This window comes from Argiope bruennichi, chromosome X1 (genome assembly GCF_947563725.1).
Source record: "Argiope bruennichi chromosome X1, qqArgBrue1.1, whole genome shotgun sequence".
NCBI classification, from domain to species: Eukaryota; Metazoa; Arthropoda; class Arachnida; order Araneae; family Araneidae; genus Argiope; species Argiope bruennichi.
The window spans coordinates 59,141,617-59,155,202 of NC_079162.1; the positions used below are offsets into that span (position 1 = coordinate 59,141,617).

The 13,586-nt window shown below is 30.1% G+C and overlaps 2 long non-coding RNA genes across 2 annotated transcripts in view; one reads left to right on the top strand and one right to left on the bottom strand.

Moving 5' to 3' along the window:
- LOC129958875 (uncharacterized) overlaps window positions 1–13,586 on the top strand; it is a 240,028-nt gene that overhangs the window by 125,222 nt on the left and 101,220 nt on the right. The gene's annotated exons all lie outside the window — the stretch shown is intronic.
- Window positions 8,290–13,586, bottom strand: part of LOC129958873 (uncharacterized) — a 38,397-nt gene continuing 33,100 nt past the window's right edge. Inside the window, exon 3 of the long non-coding RNA XR_008783337.1 lies at window positions 8,290–8,320. This is a non-coding gene — a long non-coding RNA (uncharacterized LOC129958873). The remainder of the gene's footprint in view (window positions 8,321–13,586) is intronic.

Below are 13,586 nucleotides of genomic sequence, written 5' to 3' on the forward strand. Positions count from 1 at the left end.
CAGGTGGTGGTAACTAATCACCATGCTGGAAGTTTCTCATCCTCATATGAGGCTCCCCAGGTGGGATTGTTCTAGTAGCACAAAATGAAATAACAGCAAATCTTCGATACTCCTGATGACAGAATAAAAATGTTCTTTTTGTTGCTGGGATGCGGCAAATCTCTTGAGGGAATAGGTTCTTTAAGAATAAAGGAAACGGGATCTGGACGATTTCATGGTCTTTTCAAATCAATGGTAAATCAGGTGATGGTAACTAATCACCATGCTGGAAATTTCTCATACTCATATGAGGCTCCCCAAGTGGGATTGTTCTAGTAGCATAAAATGAAACAATAGCAGATCTTCGATACTCCTGATAACAGAACTAATCAGAATAAAAATGTTCTTTTTTTGTTAGAATGCGGCAAATCGCTTGAGAGAATAGGTTCTTGAAGAATAAATGAAACAGTATCTTGACGTTTTCATGGTCTTTTCAAATCAACGGTAAATTAGGTGATGAGAACCAACCATTATGCCGGAAGCTTCACATACTTATATGAGGCGCCCCAAGTGGGATTGCTCTAGTGGTATAAGATGAAACAATGGAAAATTTTCTGATGACAGAGCTAATCAGAAAAAAATGTTCTTTTTTTATTAGGATGCGTCAAATCATTTGAGGGAATAGGTTCTTGAAGAATAAATGAAACAGGATCTTGACATTTTCATGATCTTTTCAAATCAATGTAGTCTCTTTGCTTGTAAATAAGAGTTAAATGACACATTGACGTTATTTTTTTTTGAACATTTTTTAGTGTCATCTTGGATGTTAATGATACTTTTTCATTTTATTTTTTCGTAAAATATTTGGTTACAGCATTAATTGTCTGATTTAGAAATTTCCTAAATTACTTGAGATATAAACATAATGTTTCTCAGAGTATTTCTTTTAAATTTCAATTTCAGGCAGTATCTATGCTTTGTCAATAAAAGTTAACATTCCAACTAGTTTGCACAGTACTGTAATAATACATGAATCAAAAATTTTATAAAAAAAAATTCCACATATAGAATACGTTTGGCTATACAATGCCAAATATATAAACACTATGTTAAATATAGTTAAAATTGGACAGACGATTATTATATTTTATTACAATCACAGATTTCACGTTAAAAATGCAAGTCTACTTGTGCTAATATCTACGATTATATATAGGAATAAATATCATCAGAAAAAATGTTGTCTAATTTACCTTAGTGTGTAAAGAAATATTACTAATTTCTACTTTTTTTAATGACTACATTGACTATTTGCGTCAAAAGAAATCACTGCGAAAAAAAATATCTACAGCTAGTAAAATAAACAATTTTAACCTTAATCTAATACACAATGATTTTTTTTTCAAAATTGTGCTATGCAGTGATTTTATCAGCACACATTTTCTTAAACTCATTTTCTTCAGTACATATTTCTTTTCCTCTCCATGTTAGCCAATTCTTCTAGAGATACATAAGAATTGCTTTTGATCATCTACTTTTCGGACAGTAGATCTTTAGCTCAGTGGCATAGATATTTATTGGGTTGCATAAATGTCTATGCTACTATAAAAATTATGATATTATATTAAACCGTAAAGATTTAAACAACAGTTTGGCGTAGATGTTCTGTATTCTATCTCTTATATGAAAACATTTTTTTTCAATACTTTCCATCTCCACTTGAATCAATTTTCTTAGAGATTTGTGAGAACTGACTATGCTCTTGACTATCTACTTTTCTGGCAGTAGATCTTTAGCTCAGTGGCATAGATATTTAGTGCGTTGCATAAATGCGTTGATATTATATTAAACCGTAAAGGTTGATGTAACAGTTTGGCGTAGATGTTCTGTATTCTATCCTTCATATCGAAGATACTTAAAAATTATATAGAGCTGTTGAATTTTAACTGGTTTGCTAAAACTTAATTGTAAAGATATATTTTTCTCTTTTGCCTAGTAATCCTTCAGCCTCGAGGAGCGCTTTTAATATTTAATTTTCAAGAATTGTCTAAAAAGGTTAGTTAAAATTTTTTTATGGCAGTTATAGTATAAGGAAGAAAAAAAGAAATACCGAGGACAAGAAGAAGAACAGTATAAAAGAAAATTTATCATTCGACCGTTGAATATACATATACTAGATCTTCAATCTTTCGTCAGTTTAAGTTTGAAATATTGTTCAGGTTTAAATCTGAAATATTATTCAATGTATAGACTCAAGATTAGTTTTATATATATAAAATACCGACCCATTTAATCCATCTACTTTTAAACATTATATATTTTATTTTATGTAGAGAAAATTATTTGTTTGTATCAAAACGTAAATTTTTAAAATCAAGTAATCGTTAACTAAGGAAAAATCTGTTCAAAGTCAGAGAAATCAGAATGGTTAAAATAAGGGACATCCAAGCCCTCTAATATTTCCACATTTCACGTATTAAGAGATAAAAAAAAATTAAACATATTTATTACAAAATTCAAAAGCAATGAGAATATTCGAACCTTGCTTTGTTCCTTAAATCAGAAAAATCTTTCCAAGTTCAGGCCATAACCGGTTTGTTTTGTATTTCTGATTTCTTAACAAAATGTTTTAAAGTCCTTATTTTATAAATGGTTTTCAACAAAATCATTTTAAGATAAAGAAAGAATATATTTTGAAATCGAACCATTTACAGTCTGGAAAATTTGATATCCTTAGATACGAATGCATAACAAGATTACTGCAGAAAGAAGATTAAACTTTACTTAGATTACGTATAGTAGTCATTTAATAACGATTTTATAGTACCATCATTAACTAATTTCGGCGTCACTCGTGGCTGAAGGTTTAGAACGAAGTTAAAATTGACATTTGAAATTATAATTTTGAAAATGAAATCTTTTAGTACGCAATTGTTTGCAAAACGATGAGAAAACTTAAAATATAAAAAAATAAAAACTGTGATGCGTATTATTCTGTATTAACTTGCTCTACTTGGGTGGAACATTTTGCGGTGCGCGAAGACCATTACTGGTGACAACCGCTTCGTCAGTGTCCTTTATAACTTGTACGGCCTCTGATTCTTCTGTAACAGGAATGCTTTCATCAGGTTCCTTTTGATAGGAATTTTCCATATTAAAAGACAAGCAAACGTTTTCACTCTCTTCGTCTTCAGAGTCGTTGTTGCCTTCATTGGAGTGAAAACACACGGCAAGCAGTACAACTGCCAAAAACAAAGAAAAACCGACAATAAACATTCCGATTCCAATCAAACGGCATATTCCCATATAGTCATTCAAAGTAGTCGAACTTTTATCTATTACCAGGAATTCCTCTTGCTTATTCTTGCCACTTGTATGCAGTGGAGTTACAAAGCCGATCAAAATCAAAATAAGCCCGACAATAACTATGACCAAAGCAAGATAAATACCAACTTTCCAATAAAACTTGCAGTTAGGGTTGAATTTCTTATCATCATTATTTGTATCAGATTCGTCAGGGATGTCTTCATACATTTGGGGATTTCTCAGATTTATGGTTTCGTAAAAGGTGTGCAGATAATTTCTCACCCCAAAAAATTTAGGGCGAGCCTCTTCATTATTGAATTCGTCCATACCATTCATTGGTATCACCGCACTGTCATTATTGTTGCTCTTATCACTGAGGATCTCATTTTTTAAATTTTTTTCCCCGAGCAATTTAGCGGAATCCAGTTTCATTTTCATGCGATCTGTAATATCCTTCTTATACAGAGATTTTTGTAATATTTTTTGTTTTTCCTCTTTAGTTATTGGCACCTGAAAAGCAAAAAAAAATTTTTTTCCTCAGTGTTAGTTTTCGATAAATAATCATTATGGTTCTTTTTATTCTATTAAGTAATTGAGCGAGCAAAACGTGGCCATTTTGATAGTGCTTAGGTAAAAAATTAAGCAATTTGACATTCCTAGGTAAATAATGATGATATATAAATTAGTTTTGGATAATCGAATACGAATGAATGAAATGAATGCAATGAAAGAGCCTCAAATATGAATTTGAAAGTCTCAAACTTGAACTTCTACTAAAACGGGGTTCCGTGATTTAGTTTTTTTTTTCGGTATTAAATAGAGGGAAATTTTTAATTTTTAATAAAAAAAATCAATAAAGCTTGTTTGGATTTAAGAAGTAAAAAGGAAACGTAAAGAAAGTCACTTAATGCTTGTAAATTTGCTTAGTAGAGCCGTTAAGTCTGTTTTAATAGCCAAGTGACGTATGAAAAGCTGTTCTTTCATATTATTGACTGTTAGAAAAAAGCTATCAAGCAATTCTAATAGAAGAGTGAAGACATCTTTGTTCCTTGTTCCTAGAATAAATGAATATTCTTCTGCTCAATAAAGAAACGACTGTCTTTGAATTTATCTGAAATATTTACAATTAATTACTCCTTCAGTAATTTATATACCGAAAGTTTTGAATTAGAGAACGGAAGTTTTTGGTCAATCGAATCGTATGGACACTTCCTGAATATTGGAGAATTAATTCTTGTGTGAAAGTCCCTGAATCATTAATAATTTCAAATGCAAATGCTACAGCGTCAAAGATCATGAAGCCAAAGTTGAGATTTTGTTTGACTGAGATGAGAGCATAGTAAAATCATAGCTAAATTAACTCAAAATAAAACGGCACTGTATAAAAATAGCCAAATAAAAGTGTGAATTGTTCATAATGTGGAAGTCAGATCTTCCTAGTTAAGATCTTCTTAATTAACTCTGAAAAATTTTGAAATCGTAATTCCGTGAATTTAACGAGGAGATAATAATGCAATGATAATAAGTTTTCAATTATCAATTATATTGAAGCACTTGGAAGTTAGCAAACACAGAGGCAGTCTCATTTATGGCTGTACCATTATTATTAATAAATTTGGCAATAGTGATTTAATAAATTTATTAAATTATCATTTAAATTCAGTCGAAAAATCCACAATGTTATTATTTGTATTCTTGTCTAAACAATAACATCCCATATGCCTAAAAATTTTTAAGAAAGCAGCGCCATATATTCTTTTGATTACATAGATGATTCTTACTAAAATAATGTTAAAGAAGATACAAAGATGAAGTATTTTAACCACACATATATTAATTATAAAAATACAAAATCGGTCGAATTGGTATCTTTACTCTAATTTGAATTTAACTTAATCTCTTTTCATTTTTTCTAAATTTTTTTCTTGTTATGCATCATATCTATGAGGATTAATTTTTCATTTCTTAGAAATTGCTTTTTCTTTACGTATGAGAAAATAAATTGCAAAAGAAAAAGAAAAAAAAGTAAAAAGAAGACTTATTCTGAAATATTTTCATGAAAGTACAAAACAAGATTAGAGAGTGAGATGATTTGAACTTAGTATGAAAATTGAAATTCAGACTTCAGCAACAATTATAGGTTAGGAGTTTTCAAACAAATTCGGTTGTCCCTAGTGCTGATTATATAAAGAAAATACCCATGTATCTGCTGGCCTGCAATCTTACATTTAAGACATATTTACGAGCGCTTTATGGGTTGGCACATTTTTATTATTTGTTTCCAAGCAAGTCTCCAATTTTACAATAGAGGAGTCTTCACATTTAGCAATTGCCAAATTCAAAACTACAAAATAAAACCATTTATGGCAACTGTAATTAATGTTAAAACGGAAGTCCTAACTCTAGTTACATCTGACTATCAACAATTATAGGCTAGGATTTGTAGCAAATCCTGTTGTTCCTCGTACTGACTATATGAAGAAAAAACACTTCTTAGCAATTCAAATGTCTTGCAATGCAATATTTTTCCAGTCTTACGAATGCTGGATTGCCTGGAATGCCTTACGGTTACTTCTCGAACTTACAAATATTTCATAGATAGATATTTTTTATTTGCCCTGAAGCAACTTTACGATCTTACGAATACTTCACATATAAATTTTTTTTTATTTGCTCTGAAGCAACTTCCCGATCTTACGATACAGTATTCTTGCGATTTAAACAATCGCCAAATCCATTTGACTTCTATTTCAAGCACCGAGTTCAAATGGGTTTCAACTCTTTTACTTCCTTTTGTATGCTTTTTTTTTTGCTTTTTTCTGTCTCTGTTAACTTCTTACGTGATTAATTCAGGAAGACAGCACATCTTAATATTTCTGCAGATGCGTGTGCTTTTAAATGCCAAAATTCATCATTTGAATACAGTTCAAAACTTTCAATATCACTCCTCGTATGTTATTTTGCAGATTACGACATAAAATGAATTTATGAATTTATGAAACGAACTACCAATAATGGTAAATTGGAGTTTATCACTCTCTAGTTTCGAAGCGAGAACATAAAAAATTGCCTTTTTTCTTTAACATACCTCGTTTATTAATAGTTTTCGACGTACTTTATACCGTAAGAAATGCATGAAATTAAGAAATAATAAAAATTCAAGTATGTTAAAATCTAAAGAGATGTTGGTAATTTTTATATCTATTCACTGCTTTAATAATTCAATAAGCAAACAACTTGCAATTATGTAAGTTAACTCAGGTCTGAGATTTGTTTCATATCGTGTAAGAATTTTTTTTTCTTTAACTGTAAAGGGACCTCCTCGGAAATGTGAAATTAATAGCAAATTTAAATATAACAGAAAGTGCAATTTTAATTTAATTAAGATTTTGGAAAGTTTTAAATTGGAATCGATCGAAACTTCTGGATTTATTTTCCTAAAATTTGATAACAAACAAAAGCAGATAAATATATTTAAGCTTTCAGTAGTTCTTTAAGTGAATATTCAATGTGCCAATTCCGTTTTCTCTGACATGAAATCTTTTATAACTTCAGTCAAGCTCTATTGTGTTCTGAACTTTTTGGGTGAAGTACAAACTTAAAAAAAAATCAACTTAGGAGAAATTTAGCATGATTTTACTATGAGGCATGTCTATATCAATTAGAGCCGACGGCTGAGGAAAAAGATAACAATGCTTTAAGTGCAAATCATGGAGGAATGGAGGTGAGATGGAGAGTTAAAGAATTAAATGTTTTCGAATATTTCATATTTTTATAAATAGGTATCGTTAGGTCTAGCAAACGAGCGAAACGTTACCTATGCTTTACAAAGGCTACGCAATGCAAAGTAGATTGTATCGTCGTAATGAAATAAATAAATACTCTTGAAAGATTTCTGTATTCATTACGTAATTTGAATACATAGGCATTGTTATTAAATCCTCTTCTAAGTACATATTTTAAAAAAAGCTTCTTATGATAAAAAAGAATACATGAAAGAAAATTAAAAGCAAAAAACGAAATCAGGCTATAAGTGTTTCTGTGGCTAATAGAAATTAACTGATGATTCGTAATTATTGAAAAGATATAAGAAATGGATTACTTATGCAAGCTTATTACATGAGGTTACGATGGGATATTTACTGTGGATGGATTATTTAATATGCTGCATTATAACAACGTATTAAGGCTCAAATGTTATGAGGCAAACATTCGAAAAGAAACCGAGAACGTTATTCTGATATGTGCATTGAAATAATTTATACGATTATAGTATTAAAAGCCACTAAAATATCAAAAACTTGCAAGCAAGCAGTAAAAAGATTAATATAAAATTTGTTCTTCAACTGAAATTCGTATTTTGGAACGATATTACATTCGAAGCAACTTTTGATTCTACTTTTACAAATATTGAGCAACCTATTTATATAAATTTATGATAAGAAAAAAATTCAAATTAACGCAATGAATAAGTTTTATAAGCGAAAGTAGTAGTTCAATTGTCGAAATTTTAGCAATTGTAATTTTTAAACAAAACAGGACTTTTTCTTGCATATTAAAGAGTTTAAATTATGAAAATGTTTGTAACTTCAACTATTAATGAAACGATTAAATAAAATATAAAATAAATTTTCTAAAAATCTTTCGAAAGAGCTAATGAATGATAATTTAAATAGCAAAGGCCAAAATTCTTTACCTTTACTACAGAAAAAAAATCCCAAGTTAACTTTTAACAAAGAAAAAAATTAATCTAAAATAATTTCTTCAAAAAGTTTCTCCAATTGGCTTAAAGTACACGTCGAGGGCATGATATTCTAACAACAGAAAAAGTGGTTACTTTGGGCTGAAAAATTGAACTCCCAATTAGAAAACAAATGATTAAATTTATGTTTATAAGCACTATCAAAAAGAAAATTTCCCAAATAATATCAAGAATACTAGGCTCATGATCAATTTCATTAATATTTACATTGATGTTTGAGTCCTCCTGGTTGTTGCGTACTCTGTTCATTTTAACACCTTTCCAAGAGATAATCTGAAAAGAATAAAAAGAAATTATTAGATGTGATCTCAATAGTTGAAAATATTTAATGTATGTGATTACATTCATAAATCGATTCTTGGTGAAAATATCGAAAGCATTTTTATTCAACATTCTTAATCTCCGAACAGTTTTGATTATCAAATCATTTGAATTTTGATTTTCTGCTTTCATTAAATGAGGTTACATTGATTTTTTTTATATTTTCATAACTTAAGTTTTAATACTATATTGACAGCTTTAAATTTCCTTCTGGAACCTCTCTTTCCAAGACAACCACGGCGAACACTAAGATTAATCTGAATTTGTTTCAACCCTACTCTTAAAAAGAGGACCCCATTATACTCAGACAAAAGGGTCAAGAAACCATGAAAAGCTCTCCCAGAAGAATCGGGTAGTTGCTTTCACCAACGTTTCTTCAGATAAATCCCCCAACGCAGGTGCAGCAGGCACCCTCGTCATTCTTCCACGTGGTGAAAAAGTCAATCTTAATTAACACAGGTTTGATTGCCTCCAACTACACCAGCAAACTTTTGACAATCAAAGAAGTCCTAACTTTTTACTTGACTAATTCTGAAGCTATGGACCTTGCTGAGGGATTGGTTGTTTTCACAGACTCTAAATAGGCCTTTGAAGCCATCGGAAACGGAGACGCATACATCACCTCTATTATAAATAGCTTACTCGATCAACTGCATTGCAAAAGGAAATCTTGTGTGCTGCAGTGGATACCCACACATGTAAACATCGAGGGTAATGATTGTGCGGATGTTTTGGTCAAAGAGGCACGAAATCTTGTCCAACTTAGTTCCACCATCACACTTGCAGATGCTAACGCTGTGGCCAGATGTAGACTTATAAGTCAGTCTTCTAGAAGACCTTTAATCACTGACTTTGATTTCCCTAAAAATGTAACAACTACACTAGCTAGATTAAGAACGAATTACTATAAGGGAATGAAGATCCTTTTTTGATGGAACAAGAACCTATATTTACTGCAAGAACTGTCCGGAAACTCAGCTCACACCGAGACACATCTTCGAGTGCCCATCTATTACCGCAGATATCTTAAAGCGTGGCTGGTTACCGCTGATGGATCCATTTCGGGAGATTCTTTACAGACCTGAAGCACCAAAACCTGCGGTAAAAGACGAATGGTGGGCCTTCGGACTTTGGCAACATCTGAGACTTTCTTTCCTCACTTTTTGCATTTCCATGGACCAACAACAACGACAGCTTTAAATGCTAGTTTCACAACTTCTAAATGTTGGTAAAATCTCCTTGCGGGAAATCTCATCAGTTCACATCCAACGCATATATATATTTTTTTTTTCAAATTTCATTTAATTATATTTTAATATGTTTTCTGCATTTCCTGAACTACAGAATAAACAATCTGTTCATTTAAACAATATGCGTTATTTCAATGCTTCGTAAATGAAAAAAATGTGAAAATTACATGTTATTTATCAGTAAAATCTCAGCATGTAAGGATTGGATAGAAATGCAACTTCAACTCTTGTTCAAAACCTAGGTAATATATTTTTTATGTTATCGGCAAAATCTTGAGCAAATCATTTAATTAACTTCTGAGTTAGAAGTTGTTTGTTTTATTCCTCTTTTTATCCCCGAAAAAAAGTATATATTCTAGTTTTCAAAAACACTTTTGGCTTTTAATTGGCATATTTTTTTTCATAGGTTTCATTCGATTTTAAGCAAAAATTCAAAAATATAAATATTTTCTAAGATTTTTCAAAAACATTCATTCGATCGTAGTGAAAAATCTTAAAATATTTGGGACTTTGTAAATACTAACTAATTGAAGCCGTCATTTCTTAAAAGAAATTGGTGTCCTACTCCCCCCCCCCACCAAAAAATTAATAAAAGGTGAAAAGTTTTTTATTGTAGTCCCCACATAGTTTGTAAAAAATTAATAGTTTTATATTAATGTTTTTAAAAATGATTATTCTAGTTCCTGATTATTTTGGAATGTCGAGTCCAATACTACGTTATTACAAGCAAAATTTAAATTGTGAAAACAGGGCATCAAGTGAGAGATGTGAATTCTTAATTTTGAATTAGGGAATATCTAATATTTAGAATGAAATAAATATAAAAAAATCGTTCGTTGAGGACAGGCAACAGGCAAGTTTTTCAAAACTTTTTCTAGCAGTTTTATTTGGTACGGCTTGATAAAAAAGAATTTACTACACGTTATTAGTAACAAGAATTTCTGTGGAATTTATTACAGGAATATATTAATGTTACAAGTTATTTCTATAGCTCTATGATAAATAATATATCATAGAGCTATAGAAATAACTTGTAACATTAAACAATAAAAATAATTAAATAATATATTTATGATGACTGTTACTTCCACTTTCTGTTGACGATTTGTTTTTAATTGCTAATTTCTCAATTAGCTTTTGGAGTAATTCCTATCAGTACTAAAACATTTTATCGGTAACCTTAAGAACTAAAAGTATCTCATAACTTGTTAAGTTTGTAATGCGAATTTGAAAATTTTTTAAATAAATTTATGCATATAAGTTTAAAATGCTTCATATTTTAATTCTTATTAGTCAACTCAGCAGATTCTCTCAATGTTTTTCATTGTTTCATCCCTATTTGTAACGTTTAAGAAAGTGTAATTCTTTATGAATGCAAATTGTTCCACATATGTTTATCGAAATTCCATTAAATACCCCAACGCCAACCTATTTCATTCTGATAAGAAAGGAATATAATTAATGTAATTTAGAAGGTATTTATTCTACTAGAATTAAAATTTTCTAGGTATGTATCTAAGTAAGTATCTTGTATGACATCTTTGTAAGTCAACGGAGTCTATGCATGTACAATTTTTTTCAATCTAGATTTATCTCTAGTTTTACTGTTACTAAAATAATTAACCCGTATTTCCGAATTCATAATAGCCAAAGTTGACTTTCCTGGACTCTCATTAAGAATTAAATTTCCTAAGTTTTTTGTATGGCAAAATCGTGGGGTGGTATGACTAAGAGCTCTGATAAGTCAACGGGATCTGTAGATATCCTATTAGGATCAATCTAGATTTATCTCTAAATTTATTGTTAACATTAATATGATTATTAGTGAACGTACATTTCCAGATTCATAATAGTAAATGTTTAGTACTTTATTCTAATGACAGTAAGTACATTCATATTTTTTCCTCGTATCCATCAAAAGCTGATGATATCTTAAGCGTTAATTATTTATTTTATAATAAGTCGAAATTTACTAAATAAACAAAATTTTATATTTATGCAAAAGTTAATTTTTTTTATAAATATATGTAATAAATCCTTATACCTTTAAATAATTATGGCATAAATAATAAGTTGCGTTATTATCGATTTACAAAAATGTAAATTTAAAAAACCCTTAAACATAAAAAAAAAACCATTTTGTGTTCGATATATCTTCTGTTTGTTCTCTTACATCTTTTACTACATGTAGAAATACCTACAAACGTATTAAATTCATTGTTTTAAATATGTTGATATATTATAATAAATATTAGAGTTGCTATTCAATGAGTTGAAATATCTAGAGGTATAAGACATATGAAGATAATATGATTGTTTAGGAGAAACAGGTATAAATAATGAGAATAAAAGATATAAATAATGTATGTAATTAAAAAATAAGCATTTTTTATATAAATATTCTTTGAGTTTCAAAGTAAAACATCGCAAATCTTGTATAGTTTGAGGAATTTTTGAATTAATTTAGGAATTTCGAAGATTCCAGGGCTTTATACCTTTTCTAAGCCTTATAAATGAGCTTAGAGTACTGTAAATTCAATCATCTGAATTAACTTCCTTTGACATTTTTTTAAAACACCATCAGAAAATTATCTGAGTCCAAATTATCACTGATTCAACATACAATTCCAGTGTGTTTCATTTAATGCGTCCCAGTCAAAGAATATAATTCGAGTTAAGATGGTTTAAAAATACTGATTAATGATTAATTTGTGTCTTAAAAAGACGAACTGATGATTGAGAGCATAAAAAAAACACAATTCCAAAGAAGAACCAATTGAATTCAGGCTAAAACCATTTACACAACCGTTTTGATAGTAAAGGAGAATTGCTGGAGAACTTAGCAAATGCTTTGTGCTGTTCAGTTTTCTTGATTGCGTGGTTTGGAATTTGTAGACTACAAAATTTTGTTCATGTTTCCTACACACATGATCCTGATTATGTTTGATTTCATTTCCAGACATTCTAAGCAAATATTAAATAAGCTAAACACTTCAACTGTACAAATCGACAGAGCTATTTCTATCTCTGGAGCACAAGTCAATAAACAATCACCTAGACTGAGTTATTTACATTTCTCAATCTCAGAAAAGGGATTTAATGAACTTCTTTATTTGTAACGAAAAGTAAAGTCGAACTCCATCCTTATAGGTGACGTTAAATTGACAGAAAGTTCTGTACATATTAGACAGCCAGCGCCTACGCGTATGCGTCAATATATACTCTCAAATATATTACCACATTTTCGGACTAAGAATTTAGACTTCGCCCACCATTTGTCTTATAACAATTGCACCGACATTCGTCGGAATGTGGGGGATTCTAATTTGCAATTTTAAGCAGTGTTTTGAGCCGAGACCAAGCCCCTCGGCGATAGTTATGGTTTAATCAAATTCCACTGAGGTGGCCATAAATGTAGTGGAAAATATTTTGAAGTGTAAACTGAATTGATGGTTGCCATGCAATCATTACAGTTGGCTAGAAGCGTTCAGATATTCAAATATTTTAAGGTCGGTATGTGACTGATTGATTTATTCGTATTCTAAGGTACTTTATGATGTTTTCTCGGAAAGATTTATAAGTATCTTGTGTAAGTGGGGTAAAATCGATATGGTTAACATTAATCCGGTTATTTTTTTTATCACTAGCTCCTTTATTTGTATTTTAATACTAGAGCATCCCGGATTTCGATTACCTTCAAACATCCGTTGGTGTCGTTTCGACACCGTGATATAAAATATATAAAATAATTGTAATACCTAAATAATTGCAGGGCTACTATTTAGTAGGGGTTCGTTTTACGACTTTTTAATATTATTTCATGTAATTATCATATAGTATGAACTCTTATATCATAAAAAACTGTAACAAAGCAAATTATTTACAAATTACTTCTCCAGATTCTTCTCAGCCATTTTCACGCTATTTTATGTCTTCATCGGAATCTAAATTAGAGAAAGGCAGCTCAC